Source organism: Scophthalmus maximus, chromosome 11, assembly GCF_022379125.1.
Source record: "Scophthalmus maximus strain ysfricsl-2021 chromosome 11, ASM2237912v1, whole genome shotgun sequence".
NCBI classification, from domain to species: domain Eukaryota; kingdom Metazoa; phylum Chordata; class Actinopteri; order Pleuronectiformes; family Scophthalmidae; genus Scophthalmus; species Scophthalmus maximus.
In genome coordinates this window covers 1,119,505-1,135,154 of record NC_061525.1, presented here as the reverse complement: position 1 = coordinate 1,135,154, position 15,650 = coordinate 1,119,505, and the positions used below count along the sequence as shown (strand labels likewise).

The window sequence follows — 15,650 nt, the reverse complement described above, 5'->3', positions numbered from 1 at the left end:
CCTATTAAATTCACATTAGAATTAAAAGGAAACTTCCTGTTTCCACAGACTAGTACCACCTCAGACTAGTATGGGTAAGGTCATGGGTTCAACCCCCATACTGGCCGGTGGTCACCAAACTGTACTGTAGCAAGGTGGGTCTAATCACCCTCCATTTGGTGATGTGAGGCAGGACGCAGATTTATTGATTAGAAGGTTCAATAAACTCATTTCTCTGGTAGCCTTCCACAACAGTGATAGAATTCAAGTTCTCTTGCGTTACATTTTTATACAAGATGATTTTCTTTGGTCCTGCACTTAAAAGTCTGGGGATGGAGATGTTACACGGAGTGGAGGAATATTTGTGATATATATAATAATATGTGATATTATTTTATAACAAAACAGATGACAAAAACATTGGGATACTCTTTTGTGCAGATTATTGGCCAGTATGGAGGTTGAACCATGACTTTGGCATCATGAGCACCACACTCTAACCATTATCACAGTTTGACACAGTTTAATTGAGTGGAAACATAACACCAGCCTCAGTCATGCTTTAATGTTGCACTTCCACAAGGTCGCAACATAAAGTGTGGATTCTTTTTGGATTTTGTCTCTGAGACAATTTGGCTACAGCTATTAAAAAATTCAGCAATCGACATTTGACTGTTATTTTTATTCCACCTGATTCCACCAATATAAACAGGGAGAGAAAAGCTGATGTTGAAAATATTGAAGATGGGTTTTTTGGATGGGAGGATTCCAGGTTTGGTTCCTTGAGTAAGGGTTGGATAATGGCTTGTTTGAAGTAGCTGGGGACTGTTCGGCGGGATTCTCGTCCTAGACCTCGGCCATGTCCTCGCCGTGTGTTCGTTTATTCAGAGGGAGAAAACAGTCATGAGTTCAATGCATTCAATCAAATCATGTTTATTCGCTCCAAGCAATAACAATACTTACAGAGTCTCTGGGTTTCTGTCTCACGAGTCACCAACCAGGGCTGGATCGCGCACAGGACAGGAACCTGATACAATAGTTAATTTGCTATTTATCCCGCATGGTGGGTGCGGTCTGTAGGTGGGTGAACCACCTGACTATGTGTCACGTAGTGCAGGCTCTGCAAGATTTGTTATAATGTATGTCAAGCTTTATAGATGTCAGTATTTATTTAGCTATACGTTATTCCATTATTTAGCTATATGTCATTAGTTAGCTATATGCTAATATGTCAATACAACAGTACAAAATGTTATTTCAGTACAAATCCCCCTGTTGACGTATGGAACATAAGTCACACACAAAAATACATCAGAAAAAAACCCCAGAACACAAATCACATGAAAAGAAAGTCGACTCGTCCTGTATGTTTTGCGTCGCCGCCGCCACGTCAATTGCCTGTACGGCTACTGCTGATGTCGCCGCCCCCAGCACTGCTCTCATGTCTCCTACGGCCAACTGCAACCCCACTGTTAGAGACTCAAGTGCCCGGATCCATGCCGCCCCCCCTCCCCTTATGCTGGGCAATTTTTTCTGAAACAGTTCTAGGTCGCACAACTTCCATGGTTTATAAATCTGGGTTGCGCGAGGGCTCGTTCCCTGTAGTAAAGGGAATTATGTTTGCGGAAAATTCTATAAATGATTCTGATTCCGCTCCTCTACATCTCGTGTTGTGAGTGTGTGTCGATGGCTGCACCACACCGCCCTCTGTCTCAACTTCCCCCATATTGTCGTTGTCAGATTTGTCACTTTTGGTTTCGTCTGGGTCATAGTCGGTGTCGTCATGTGTCATAGTACCTCTTATCACCACAGTTTCCACACGGCTGTCAGTAGTAGAGTGCCCTTCATTCTTACTTTTCTGCCCCCCCTTTATCATCTTTGCCTTTCCACTTCTTGCTTTTCTTACCTCCTTCTGTAATCTGCCCATCCCCTTTTCCTGTAACCCTTATGTCCGCTGTAATTGCTGACATTCCTCTTCCTTTTCTCTAATTCGCTTCTCCTCTCGTCTCTTATCAGCGTCTTCCATGTCGAGTCGTTTGAGGTTCATGACCTCCAAGTCGTCTTTTATTTTCTCAATTTCATGTCTTAGTTGTAGTCTTACTGTCTGTGAATCATTCAACATCTCCTTAAGGTCCTCTAGCCTTTCCGCACTTCCTTCTTCCTCCTCTCTTACCTCCTCTGAGGGAATCTCTTTTAGTTCTCCCTCTAATTTTATGTCTCCTTTGAATTCTATTATGGGAGCCATTAACTCGGGTACCTTCGGGTTGTACGGTGGGGGTCAGTTGGGCTGTCCCGTTGTTTCTAGTCGGCCTAAATGCTTCATCATGTACTCATGCCAAAAGTGGGTATTTACTGCTTTTTTAATATTTTTTCTTCAATCCGCGCGACCCACAACAGCCTGTGCGATTATCACATTGCTGTCCTCGATATTTAACCTCGGCAGCGGCGGTCACCATGTGTTGTTGAAACAGATATTTAACTGGTTTCAGGTCAGAAGGTTGTGGCCACCATGGTTTCTGTTCCTCTCTTTTCACATAATTTTTAAACCCTTTTCGGAGGGTTTTAGCATTCATCAAATTATTACCACATTCTGACAGTATCGTCTCGAGTTTTACCTTGAAACTAGACATGTTTTCTTATTTTAACAAAGTATACACTTCGAGGAATTCCGTGGAAAGGGGACGCAATGCCAGTGATACCGGGACGATTTCAGAAGCTTCTACACCCGAAGGTACGCTGAAATCCTGGGTGTTAATTCACGTCCCAAGCACCCCCTTTCCTTTTCGTCACGAATACACTCCACTACCATTATACCACTCAATCCCCACAGACTTGTGACTGCAACACTTTGTGTGTTGGCAAAACCTTGTCTTAGTCACAATAAACCACGCACATGCAGTTATTATTGTAGTTCCCCGAACAACATTCACTTTATTAGTCCCAGACTATTCGTATGGATCCCTGATCCTTCTATTTGGTAAGGATCCCAGATCCTATGGATCCCAGATCCGTCTATATAGTTATTATTGTAGTTCCCCGAACAACATTTACTTTATTAGTCCCAGACTATTCGTATGGATCCCTGATCCTTCTATTTGGTAAGGATCCCAGATCCTATGGATCCCAGATCCGTTTATTTGGTAGAATGCATTTAATTTGATCTAAGGAGTCAGATTCTGTGACTTAATCAGTTAATTTAGAATGATCAATATGCAGTATTTTATTACAAAAGGTTACTGCTTACCTTTTTTGTTGACCGGTCTGCACTGAATCAGTCACCGTCCTTGTCCCCCGTATTCGAGTTTGTTCTTACAATCGTTTCTCCTTGAATCACGTCGGGGTCACCAAATTGATTGGCGGGATTCTCGTCCTAGACCTCGGCCATGTCCTCGCCGTGTGTTCGTATATTCAGAGGGAGAAAACAGTCATGAGTTCAATGCATTCAATCAAATCATGTTTATTTGCTCCAAGCAATAACAATACTTACAGAGTATCTGGGTTTCTGTCTCACGAGTCACCAACCAGGGCTGGATCGCGCAGAGGACAGGAACCTGGTACATTATAGTTAATTTGCTATTTATCCCGCATGGTGGGTGTGGTCTGTATGTGGGTGAACCGCCTGACTATGTGTCTGGACTTATCGTAATCGTTATTGTGTAATTATTTTGCTGTCCTAGGCTAAATTTGGTCTGAACAGAACATCTTGTGACATCTACTGTCTGTATGTTAATTAGTCTAATGCACGTAGTGCAGGCTCTGCAAGATTTGTTATAAAATCTTAAATATAACGTATGTCAAGCTTTATAGGTGTCAATATTTATTTAGCTATATGTTATTCCATTATTTAGCTATATGTTAGTTCAGTGCAAAGTGTTATTTCAATACAACAGTACAAAATGTTATTTCAGTACAGGACATATCCTGACAAAAGGCAGTGGTTTATGATATTGACTCTATAGAGAGGTTGGAAGGACAACTAGAGGGCTAGAGGAGGATGTCATCTGTGTAAAAAAGGCCATTCCACTATGCACCCTGTTCTGTTCTTTAGATGTAATAGTATATCTGAGTTATGAGACAGTGATCTGCTGACTACAGCGGTAAGCATTTTACTCATCAAACTTATGTATAAGGATCAAAGGTATACATCCTCTGATCTAGAACACCCACTCCTGAGATCAAATGATCAAACGCATACACCCTCCTGTGATATATAACACACCCACTCCTGACATCGTAGGATCTTCTCGTATACAAGAGGCAGTGAATCTTCCTCTGATTTAGTGTCATTGAAGACATCTTCAAGGTTTTTCTACATTGTCATACAAAATCCCTTCTCTCGTGGTGACAATAGAATATTGTTAACAAGTGCTAACAACATTATCAAAAAACAGACTCAACAGACAAGGCTCCACCTTGACTGTTACTATTCTCTCTGTTAGTTCTGTCTGTGTATGTGTGTGTGGCAGTGGGCGATTTCCTCGCTGAGCTGCACACCGTTTCCTGATGAGGTTTGTTATCTCCTGCATTACAGTTGTTCAGGGCCGCAACTAAGGATTATTTTCATAATCGATTAATCGATTAGTTGTTTGGTCCATAAAATGTCATAGAATCGTAAAAAATATCCTACGTGTTTTCCAAACCCTAAGATGATCTTTTGTTTTTGTCCACACACCAAAGATATTGCGTTTACTGTCATAGAGGAGCAAAGAAACCAGAAAATATTCAATTAAATATCCATTTAGAAGCTGAAATCATAGAATTTTGACTTCCCGCCCATAAACTCTATTTAAACCGATTCATCAATTATGATATGTTGGCGATTGATTTAGTAGTCACCTATTACTTATTGATTAATTGATTAACTGTTGCAGCTGTAAAAGTTGTGACTGGCTAGGTGATTTCATTTCACAATAGGTGGGCTTTGTCCGCCCACACGGCCATAAACTGGCATAAATACGGGAGCTACAACTCATTCAACCACACCTGTTGTTTGACGGACAATACTGTGTTCTTACAGCACTGCATCTGATTTTGTGCTACTGTTTTAACTCTTTAACTTTTTATTTTTCACAGTGGCTAAAAAAGCCCAGAAGAGGTGAGACATTTATTCATTCACTGTGTGGGAGCCAAATTACAATTCCACGTGTTCATGTTTAGGTTAAATGAGTGCAGTTTCTATCTCGTTTAGTACTTGATGTGAGAGTCTCTCTCTAGGAGTGGAGCAGCACCTGGATCTTCCATGCAGCCGACTAGGAGGCGGGGGAGTCGGAGGAGCAGTGTAAAGGAGATAAATGTCGAACAGGAGAGGGGCATGGTTGGACTGGAAGATGCTCTTTTGCACAGGTGATGAAGCAGCTGGACATTTCTCACTGTTGGTCGAGTGCATACCACCCAGAGAGTCGGGGAGCTATTGAGCGCTCAAACTCTGAAGTCAATGCTCCGGACTTACTGCCTCGAGTTTATCAAAGACTGGGATGAGGGTGTTCATCTTCTCTTTGCAGCTCATGAGGTGGTTCAGGCGTCCCTGGGCTTCAGTCCAGTGGGCTGGTTTTCGCAAATATGGTGCAAGGCCCTCTCAAACCTCTGCAAGACAGTTGGCTGGGCGATAGTGAACCGAAAAATCTGATTGATTATCTATTTAAATTTTGTTTCAAACTTCACCGTGCGTGTGAGTTGGCAAAGAAAAACTTTGCTTCAGCACAATCGAAAATGAAGCCCAGGTTTGATAAGGATGCAAGAGCAAGGAGTTTTACTCCTGGAGAGAAAGTATTGCTGTAACTTCCTATTCCAGGTTCTGCTCTGCAGACACGTTATAGCGGCCCCTATATAGTTCAGGAAAAAGTAACCGAACAAGACAATATAGTCTCCACTCCAGACCGTAAGGGGCAAAGTAGATTGTGTCATATTAATATGCTAAAACCTTACCTGGATCGAGGGACAGTGTCACATTCTCCTGTCAGAGTGGAGAGTAGAGAGGCCTTGTCGCTGTCTAGTCCTGGACCTATTGATGTGCTCTCCATGGCTAAGGAACTGTCCAGTGCTGATCCCGCTATGTCATCCACACTTGACCAGTGTCTTCCACATTTGATTCAGTCCCAGGGTGAAGATGTGGTCAGTTTAATTAAATCCCACGTCTTTGTTTTCAGCAGTGCCGACTCAAACCAATGTGCTGCAGCATGACATTGATGTGAGGGAGTCTCCTGCTATAAAATAGCATGCATACAGAGTGAATCCTGATAAGCGCCTCCATTTGCAAAAACAGCTAAACTTCATGGCAGAGCCTAGCATTCGTTCGTGGAGTTCGCCCTGTGCTTTGGCTGATAAATCAGATGGCTCGGATAGGTTTTGCACTAATTTTTGTAAGTAAATTTGACCACAAAACCAGACTTCTCCTCTTCCCCAAATTGAGGATTGCATTGATCGTGTTGACAGTGCAAAATACGTGTCAAAACTGGACCTGTTGAAAGGCTGCTGCCTGTGAAGCTTACTAAGATGACATTGGTTGTCCTCCACTTCATGAGAAAGCCACATTGAACAACTTCAAAATGTGTTTGGGAGATTGTGTGATGCAAATCTCACACTTAATCTTAATCTGTTCGAAGGTTGAAGCCATCCTGTCCTTCCCTGCTCCAAATTCTTTGTGTGAGCTACGCCGTTTTTTGGGGATTACAGTTTTTGGAAAAAGTTTTCTGCTATAGCGTCTCCACTGACCGACTTTTTGAGCCCAAAGTCTCGTTTTTCACTGGTCTCAGAACTGTCAAAGTGCGTTTGAGTGCGTAAAGGCCCTGTTGACCAAAGCACCGGTGCTTGCTGTGCTGGCGTTTGATTGTGTCACAGTCAGCCACCGTCATGCCCAGTAGGTTCCCACGTCACCTCCCCTCTGTCCCGCACGAGCAATCAGCTACACCCACCTCATCACCTCACCTGGCCCCGCAGCTGCAGCTCATCACCAATCAGGTCTGTATTTAACCTCCTCTCACTCAGTTACTCACCGCCAGATTGTTCTTTGTACTCCATGTCAGACTTTCCAGCATTATCCCACGGACGGATCTCCCGGTTTTGACTCTGGTTCTGCCCCCGACTTCCCCGTATCGTCTCAGCCCTGGTTACTACCCTGCCTTTGTCCCTGGTCTCCCCGCTTCGCCTCGATCCCGGTAAAGACCTCTGCCTGCTGTCCCTGACCTTCCCGTCTCGCCTCGATCCCAGAAAAGACGTCTGCCTTCTGCCCCCGACTCCGAGCCTTGCTTGTGTACTCAACAATAAAGCTGATTACCAACTGAGCTACGTGTGTCTCGCGCTTGGGTCTAAACTGGTCCGTTACAGATCGTCCATTTAGACTATGATTGAAATCCAAGAAGAAATTCCAGAGTGTATTGGATCCTATTTGCCTGAGGCTTGACAAACAGGTCCACCACAATGTCCAGCGTAGTTGCCAGGAGTAGTCGGAATTGTGTCTCCATCTCCATTCATTGGGGCTTTAAATAGTCGGGTTTTCTACTCTTTCCATGAAGTAATCAAATAGTATTATTTCCTGTATAAAAGAAAGTGCTGAAATAATTCAGGGTTGGTCTCAGATTTCTTCTTCATTGCAGTTACAAGTTACCCAACATTATAAGCCAGGTGGTCAGAAGAGTTGCAGAGACAGAGGCAAATGCAAACTTTTCAGAGGAGCAGAAATCTGCAGTGGCACATCATATGGCCCACTCTACAGAGGTGGCCAAGTCCCACTACAGAATGAGGACCACGGTGGATGTCGTGGCCACCGCCAACCTCTTCAGCAGTTTGGAACGGTATTTGTCTTCACCACAATCACACAACATTCAACTATTCTCTTTCTCACAGCCGCTCCCAAGGTCAGTCCAGCTTGTCAGTGTTTAATCATGAAATCATCTCCATCTTGCAGCTCTTCTTCTGATGAGTCAGGGAATGAGGGGACTAGTCATAGACGGAAGAGGGCTAGAGACACAGCTGACGAGGACGTAAAGGATTTTAGTGCGTTCCTTGAGTGCTTCCCGGTGGGAGTGACTGGCCAGCCGCCCACCAAGAAGCAAAGGACAGATGCTGGGTTTCTGCCAGGCCGAGATTTTTATGACGAGTGGAGGGTGGCACAGTACAACCAGAGGCCGGAGTACCTATTGTGTAAATGTAAATGATTGATTAGCAAACAAATAATTCACAAGTGTGGACAAGAATTTTCATTTAATTTTCTAACGTTGACAGCCCAGTATTCAAGACACCCTCCAACTGTACACAAGGTTGCAAAGATCATCGGGAAAGAGTGATGAAAAGGCAACCATCCCTGTCCTGAGGACATTGTAGCCAAGTGGGAACCAGCCAAAAGGGTTCAGATTGAGAGTGATCCAGGCATCATCAGTAGTCAGGCCTGGCCATCAAGGATTTTGGCGGCAGCAAGGTGAGTAAATATGTCTTGAGAACAGGAGAGCATTTATTCTGCAGTCAAATACTGAAATAATTAGAATCCTGTAGTGGAAAAACTCAGTAATGTCACCTTCTTTTGACCACAGGAGTTGTTTCCACCAAAGCCTTTCCCAAAGGCTCCATCATCTGCGATTACCATGGAAAGGTAATCACAGCAGTGGAAGGCAGGAAACTGATAGAGTCCATGCAGGATGAGATTTGTGCTACATCTTTTTCATCAAGGCTGGTGGCCGGGACCTCTGCATTGATGCGCAGACATTTCCTTGCGAGTGCCATCCTTCTGTGGAGACAATGGGCAGGAAGATCAACCATTCAAGTAAGAACTGGAATGTGAAGCCTCTTCATTGCCAAATCAACTTCCCAGAAGGAGCCAGGGATGTCATCCTCTTTGAGGCAATTAAAGACATTTCCATCAGTAAAGAGCTCTGCTTTGACTACGGAGTCAACAGGAAGTCTTTCAGGGGAGGAGGACTCAACCTCGAATGGCTGGATAACTGAACATCATAGCAGGTAATGCCTTGGGCACACTACACAATTATCAAAGTGGTCAGATCGCTGTACCGTTCATACTACACAACGTGCTGTCTTGTAATCGCAGGTTTTCAGTGAGCTGTTAACACTACGTTATTCATCTGTTATTTTCATCCGCTTTGTGGACATCTGGTGTACAACCACCCTGCGCTGTAGTGATTTTATTCCCATCTTAAGTTCCCTCTCAATTGAGGCGAACTGCACATGAGTGAGGCAGCATGTCTTGGGGGGGATTCCAACCATGAATTTCATAAAATTTTTAAGCGTTCTGGAGAAAAAAACTTGGCGGTTGTGTCTTTCATCCCCCCCTCGACGACACTTCGGGCCCATCTGTTTGAAGAGAGGGGGTGAAATAAATCAAATAGAATCTTTAAATGTACAAACAAAATTGTAATGACATTGTCACTCACCCACGGATCCTGGCCAGGTCATCCAAAAACAGCCAGTCAGATAGATGGCTGATGTTGTGGCCCATGTAGAGGATGAAGGTTTTTACCCTGCTGACCTTTGAAACCGCATTCTCTCTCATTTTTGTCATTGGGTCTAGGCCCTCGTGGTGGGCCCTGTAGGTCTGAAGGTATTCCTCTGTAACGACACACAATTTAAGGTGTTATAAAATACATGTGAGGAGTCTGCTGTCCAATGGCATGAATAAGACAAATTAATTATCATGTTAACAACATATGCTTACCCATCGATGGTGGGAGGCTTATCTGCCTCATGAGGTTCCCCCTGCCGCTGCCTGAACTCCACGGGCTGAAGGAGGATGGGCCTGCCCCCTCCGACACGGCCGAGGACAGGCCTGCCCCCTCCGACACGGCCGAGGACCGGCCTCCCTCCTCCACACGTTCCTATCAAAGTTGGTGAAAACCAAAAAAATCAGACACACAAAGACAGGGAGAATGGAACAAAGACAAAGATAGAGAGAGAGAGAGAGAGAGAGAGAGAGAGAGATAGAGAGAGAGAGAGAGAGACTCACTTCCTCCTGCTTCTTCACTGTAGAGGTGCGGCTCCTCTGGCTGCTGCTGCTGCTTTTGCAGCTTCCTGCGGAGCACTTGGACCTCGCTGCAAAATTCATCCCTCTCTGCCTGCACCTTCTCGAGCTCACGCTCATAATTACGCTAATGCGCCTACAATATGCTGAACCACATTCAGCGACAGGGGATGATGGAGTCACGTCTGGTTCCTCCTCATTTAGACTCAGGTTCAAATCTAACACGGACCCCATCTGGGGTGGTATTGGTAGCCCTGAGGTCAGCCAATAGCTTCAGTGTGTGTGTACGCTTGTGGGACTGATGGATATGCCCATCTAAACATGAAAGTTGATACTTGCACCCTGGAACAGGGCAGGATGCAGCACGGATGTTGACCCTCCCTGATGCAAAGTTTAAGAGTATCCGCCTCTCTACTGAATTGCTTACATAGTGGATATTCTTAAGGTGTTTGTTTAGAGTGCTGTAATAGCGTTAGCATAAGGGACAGCAATACATTTTTCCTGTAAAGACACAACAACAAAAAGAACAACAATATTAATAATAATTACTGTTGAAAATTAAATGATGAAGTCATAATGGTCAAGTGCATCACTGCGCACATTCAAAGTGCCGAAATAAATACTAATGTGCAATCAAAAACACATTAAACATGACCAACGGCGAGATTAACACACTGTGATGAGAGGTATGAACACTTTGATAGATAATAGAAAAGAAAAAAAATGGCAGGAATAGTTAATTGGGCTGAATGGAGTGCGAAAGTGCGTCACTCCACAGCATGGTCACTGCGCACATTCAAGGTGCCGAAATAAATACTAAAATGCAATAAAAAACACATTAAACACAACCAATGCCGAGATTAACACTGTGGTGAGAGGTATGAACACTTTTGATAGATAATAGTAAAGAAAAAAATGGCAGGAAAAGTTTTTTTTTTAATTAATGATCAATTTAAACTGCCCAAAAGATATTAAATACAAGCATTCACATCTCTCCTATTACATGGACCATTGTCAAATCAGTCATAATAATAATGATAATAAATGACATCGAACACATTCAAGACACTACATATTAAATGATAAACATGCTTTCATACTCACGTCTTTCAGTCGGCAAACTTTTCTCGCTCTCGTGGGTTTACGGGGCTGAACTATGCCGACGTACGCTCGGTTTGGAGCGGTATTATGGTGGTTCCACGTTTCTAGGACTTTGGTGCACTCTGCGGGAACGTGTCCACTTGCAATTCAAAATGAATGGTGTTTAAAATAGGGAAAATCCTACTCTAAAGTCCGTGAAGTGGACGGAATCGTATCTTGGCCAAAAAAGGCCCCGAGGTCAGCAAGTGAGTTTTAGGGCAATTGGACTATTGGCCCCTTGGGCCCCTGGTACCCCTTCCTCGGAGTCGGCAAGTGAGTGTTGGGCGAAAAGGGGCAAATTTCCCAAAGTGGACAAAAAGTCCTCTCTAGGATGTCCACTGTGGCCTACATAAAAAAGATGGATCAATTACAAGAGAGAGGACAGACTGACATCTATATTGACATTGAATTAACATACATTTGTATTTATGTGTGATTTAGAGAGCAATATATATATAATGATGTCCACATTCCTCAAGTCAGTGTAGTACAAAGACAATGCCTCCTTTACGAGCTTGATTAGGTCGTCAAGCTGTTGGATACAGTAAAGGTGAATAATTATCTACTGTTCTGCACTTTCATAAAATCACACAAAAATGTGTATATATCTATATATATATTTATAGATATATACACACACACACGTATACATACACACAAAATATAATAAAGAAAGATTTACGTATTTTTCACTGAAGGCAGATGGTCTCCCATTAAGGATCTGTTTGAGAGTTTGGTTTCGGCCAGGGTTCTGCCACAGGAACATCCTGTTGGACTTCCTTTTCCCACTTTCCAACATTTCTTTTAGTGCCTTTAATAATGACATTCAGTTGAGAACACTGCAATATTTATATGAACAACAAGAATAATAAATGGTACAAACCTTAATTCTGTCCTTTGAAATATAGCCTTTCACTCCTTGGCTCCTGAGGCAGGTCAAAGTACTGCAAAAATAAAAACAAATATAAAGTAATACAGTACGGTGTCACATTTGTCAAAGAACTGTTATTGGCAAACATATTAAAGTGGCTTTCGATTGATTAAATAAGTGGGAGAAGCCTGTTGACTCAGTTTGTCAAACCTGGTGAATGAGTACGGCTCAGGCAGGTCACATCTGCATGTGAAAATGTCTAATGACTGATTGGGGTTGGAATTGGCACAGTCCTTGTGCAACCAGCCATTGCAAGCTTTGCACTTGACCCAATCCTCCTTTTGAACATGTGGATACAACCGCCTGCAGTTTCAAAGACACAAATGAATGAACATGTAACGACTAGAGAGATGTCTTCTTTCTTTGGGCCTAATTCAGACTGCAGTGTTCAATCGCCAGCTGACATGACATGAAATTTTATTTTACACCTACCACATCCTGTACGGCTGTTCATGGTTATCTTTCTGGTGAAATATTGCCAATAGATTCAATGCAGCTGACAGTGCACAAGTTAATAGAAATTACGTCTACCCATAGACATCAATTCCAGCGAGAAAATGTACACATACAACAGTGGCCAGAACACTTACACTGAGAAATGAAACATTAACAGGTTAACATTTTTAAAGTTATGCTGGCCCATCCAACCTCCAATTTGTCCTAATTACATGTTATATTATATAACGTCAGTTCAGCACTACTTGTTACACAACATAATTCCCCTCAATTCTTTGTGATTCGACAATTCCATTTATTACTACTTTACAATAAGAAACAGATTTGAGGAGTTACAGATTTGTGTAAAGAAACATAATATAATCAGATGTAGCTCATATGTACATCTTATGGGATCATACTTTTTCTTATTGTAACGCCCATTGAATTCGCGAGACTCCGGCTCCTTTCACTGATGCTTTAATGTCGCACATCTTAGACATCATCACACCGTAAAACTAAAATCCAGACATGAAATAAGCTTAACACAATTATCCAAAAGCACATAAATTCTTCACGGCAAATAAATGAAACAAACACAATACTAACCACTTTGCCTGCTTGTAACCAATGGGGTTAACCTTGATCTTGCTGGTATATTAACCCTTAACAAACAAAATGTGGCTTGTCTTCAGCAGCACCACTAGCTTCTGGCAGCTCCCGCAGCTTCTGGGAGCTACCGGGTGAAATCAAAGAGTAAAAAACCAAGAAGGAAGCAACAGGTAGATCACAAGATATAACATGAGGGTCCACCTTGAGGTCATGAGTGGAATTGCACATTCAGTCTACAGAGCAAGAAAACACTGCCTGCAGTTACACTCCCACCATCAAACAACGTATGATTTCAGAACTAAACATTGTAAACAGCATCTTACAAAACAAAAGGCATTATTGTAATCAAGCAAATATGGTAACATCACTTTCACAAATGAATTGACCATTTACTCAGCTTCCAGCAAAAGTACAGTTTTATGTATGGACCTTTCCAAATAAAATGGTCTAGTTGTGTGTGCCTTTCCTGTCTCGTGTTGTGTCACTGAGCTGTAGTTTGAGCTTTCTGACTTTCCCATCAGCTCCTGGGAAGACTTCGATAACCTTCGCTATCTTCCACTGATTTCTGGACGTGGCATCATCTTGCAACAGGACTATGTCATTCACTTTAGCATTTCTCCTGTCCTTGTTCCACTTACTTCTCTGTTGCAGACTCAGCAAATACTCCTTTCTCCACCTGTTCCAGAACTCATTTGACAAGAACTGAACTCTCTTCCACCTCTTCCGAAGATAGAGATCTTCTCTTACAAACCTTCCAGGTGGCGATTCAATGATTGACGATTTCATTTTCAGAATATGAGGTCAAAGGTTCTGGCCCTGATGGATCATTGAGCTGCTCTGTAGTCAACGGCCGACTATTCACTATAGCCATTACTTCATATAGGAAGGTTCTCAGTGAAGAACTGTCTAGTGTTCTTGCAGACTGGTCTAGAATGGATGTAAGTACACTTCTGACTGTACGTATCTGCCTCTCCCAAACACCACCCATGTGACTGGAAGCAGGTGGGTTCATGACAAAGCTACATCCCAGTTCTTTCACTTGTTCTTGCTCGATTTCTTTCATAAGAACCTTGAATTCATTCCGTGCACCCACAAAATTCGTGCCTTGGTCACTTTGAAGCTGACTTACATTGCCTCTTAAAGCAATAAAGCAACACAGCGCATTGAGGAAGGCATCAGAGGTAAGGTCATCTAACGTCTCGATGTGGATAGCTCTTGAGCACATGCAGGTAAATAGGAGACATCTCTTGAGCTCTTTCCCCCATCCTTTACATAAAATGGTCCAAAACAGTCCATACCACTGTAAATGTAAGGTTGGCTTCCATCCTCTCTAGAGGAAGGTCGGCCATTTTTTGTTCTTGAGTACACTTCCTAAACTTCCTACACTCAACGCATCTGAAAATAAAAGATGACACTGCTGCTACAACCAAGAATCCAAATTCCTTTGGAGCGTAGATCATTGATGGTCATTCCACGGCCTTGATGTCGCACCTTCTGGTGGAAGGGCTTAATCAATAGGCGAGACACATGATGACCTTTTGGAAGGATAGCTGGGTGTTTCATCTGGGGATGAAGTGCTGCTTCTGTCAATCTTCCTCCCACCCTCAGGATATCGTGACTATCAATAAATGGGCTTAACTTGTGCAGCTTAGTTGAATTATTCTCAGGCAGCTCTTTGCTTCAGCAATTTAATTTCTTCACTTAACGCTTCTTGAACTGTATGGATTATGAATTGTTCAGCTTCCTGTCTTTCTGCAAGTGTAGTAACTTTATCAGATCCTGTTTTCAGACCCTTTGTCTTCTTTGCATGCCGCTTAAGTCTTGCTATGGCTCTTACTGCTGTCCTAAAGTCTGAAAACTTCTGTAAACGATCTGACAGTGACCTATCCTCCTGTGCTTCAGTAGTGTGAACCTGTGCCCCTTTGAGTTCTGGGTCTTCGTCATCAAGCTCTCCCATTTTAATTTCTTCTTCTTGAGGGAGTTTTCTTTGCCACAGGAAACTCGGTCCTGTAAACCAGTTGGACTCTACAAGCTCCTTTGCGGTGAGTCCACGAGAGGCATGGTCAGCTGGGTTCTCCTTTGAGGCCACATAGTGCCACTGACTTGGCTCTGTGCTTGAACACGGTTGGCTACATATACATGAAACCACCTTGCGTCATTATTAATGTAACCATGAACAACCTTGGAATCGGTCCAAAAGTATTCACAGACCTTCCAGTTCTAGTTCAAACTTAAGAATATCACTTATTCTTGTGGTGACTACAGCAGCTGAGAGTTCTGGTCTTGGGATTGTTGTCACCTTTGTTGGCGCAACTCTTGCTTTCCCCATAACGAGCACAATGGACTTCTCAAGACTTGTTAACAGCTCTGAGGTAAGAACATGTACCATAGCCAGACACACTAGCGTCGCTAAAATGGTGTAATTCATATTGCTTGTAACCAAGCTTCCCACCACAGCTCGAGGTCACCGGGAAGTGGTTCATCCCAGTCCATCTTCTCCTTTGCACATCCTGGAGATGATGCAGCACCAAATAAGTGAATCTTCATGCGATACACTGATGGGGGAGCTTTCAGATTACCTCCTTCACA

The 15,650-nt window shown here is 43.1% G+C and overlaps 3 long non-coding RNA genes across 4 annotated transcripts; 1 reads left to right on the top strand and 2 right to left on the bottom strand.

Annotated features, from left to right (window-relative positions):
- Nucleotides 1–646: 646 nt before the first annotated feature.
- Nucleotides 647–3,724, bottom strand: LOC124850783. Its single transcript, XR_007031690.1, has 2 exons — nucleotides 3,224–3,724; nucleotides 647–1,099 (listed from the first exon to the last, which is right to left on the bottom strand). It is a non-coding gene; the product is annotated as an uncharacterized LOC124850783 (long non-coding RNA).
- Nucleotides 3,725–4,220: 496 nt separating this feature from the next.
- LOC118299278 lies at nucleotides 4,221–8,645 on the top strand. The gene is made up of 7 exons (XR_004789810.2): nucleotides 4,221–4,487; nucleotides 5,053–5,074; nucleotides 5,194–5,322; nucleotides 7,002–7,769; nucleotides 7,883–8,124; nucleotides 8,200–8,392; nucleotides 8,505–8,645. It is a non-coding gene; the product is annotated as an uncharacterized LOC118299278 (long non-coding RNA).
- On the bottom strand, nucleotides 8,636–12,507 carry LOC118299264. Of its 2 annotated transcripts, XR_007031720.1 has the most exons (4): nucleotides 11,766–12,507; nucleotides 11,048–11,615; nucleotides 9,641–10,444; nucleotides 8,636–9,534 (listed from the first exon to the last, which is right to left on the bottom strand). It is a non-coding gene; the product is annotated as an uncharacterized LOC118299264 (long non-coding RNA). The 2 variants fall into 2 exon arrangements; XR_007031719.1 differs by having other exon boundaries at nucleotides 11,048–12,507.
- Nucleotides 12,508–15,650: the final 3,143 nt, after the last annotated feature.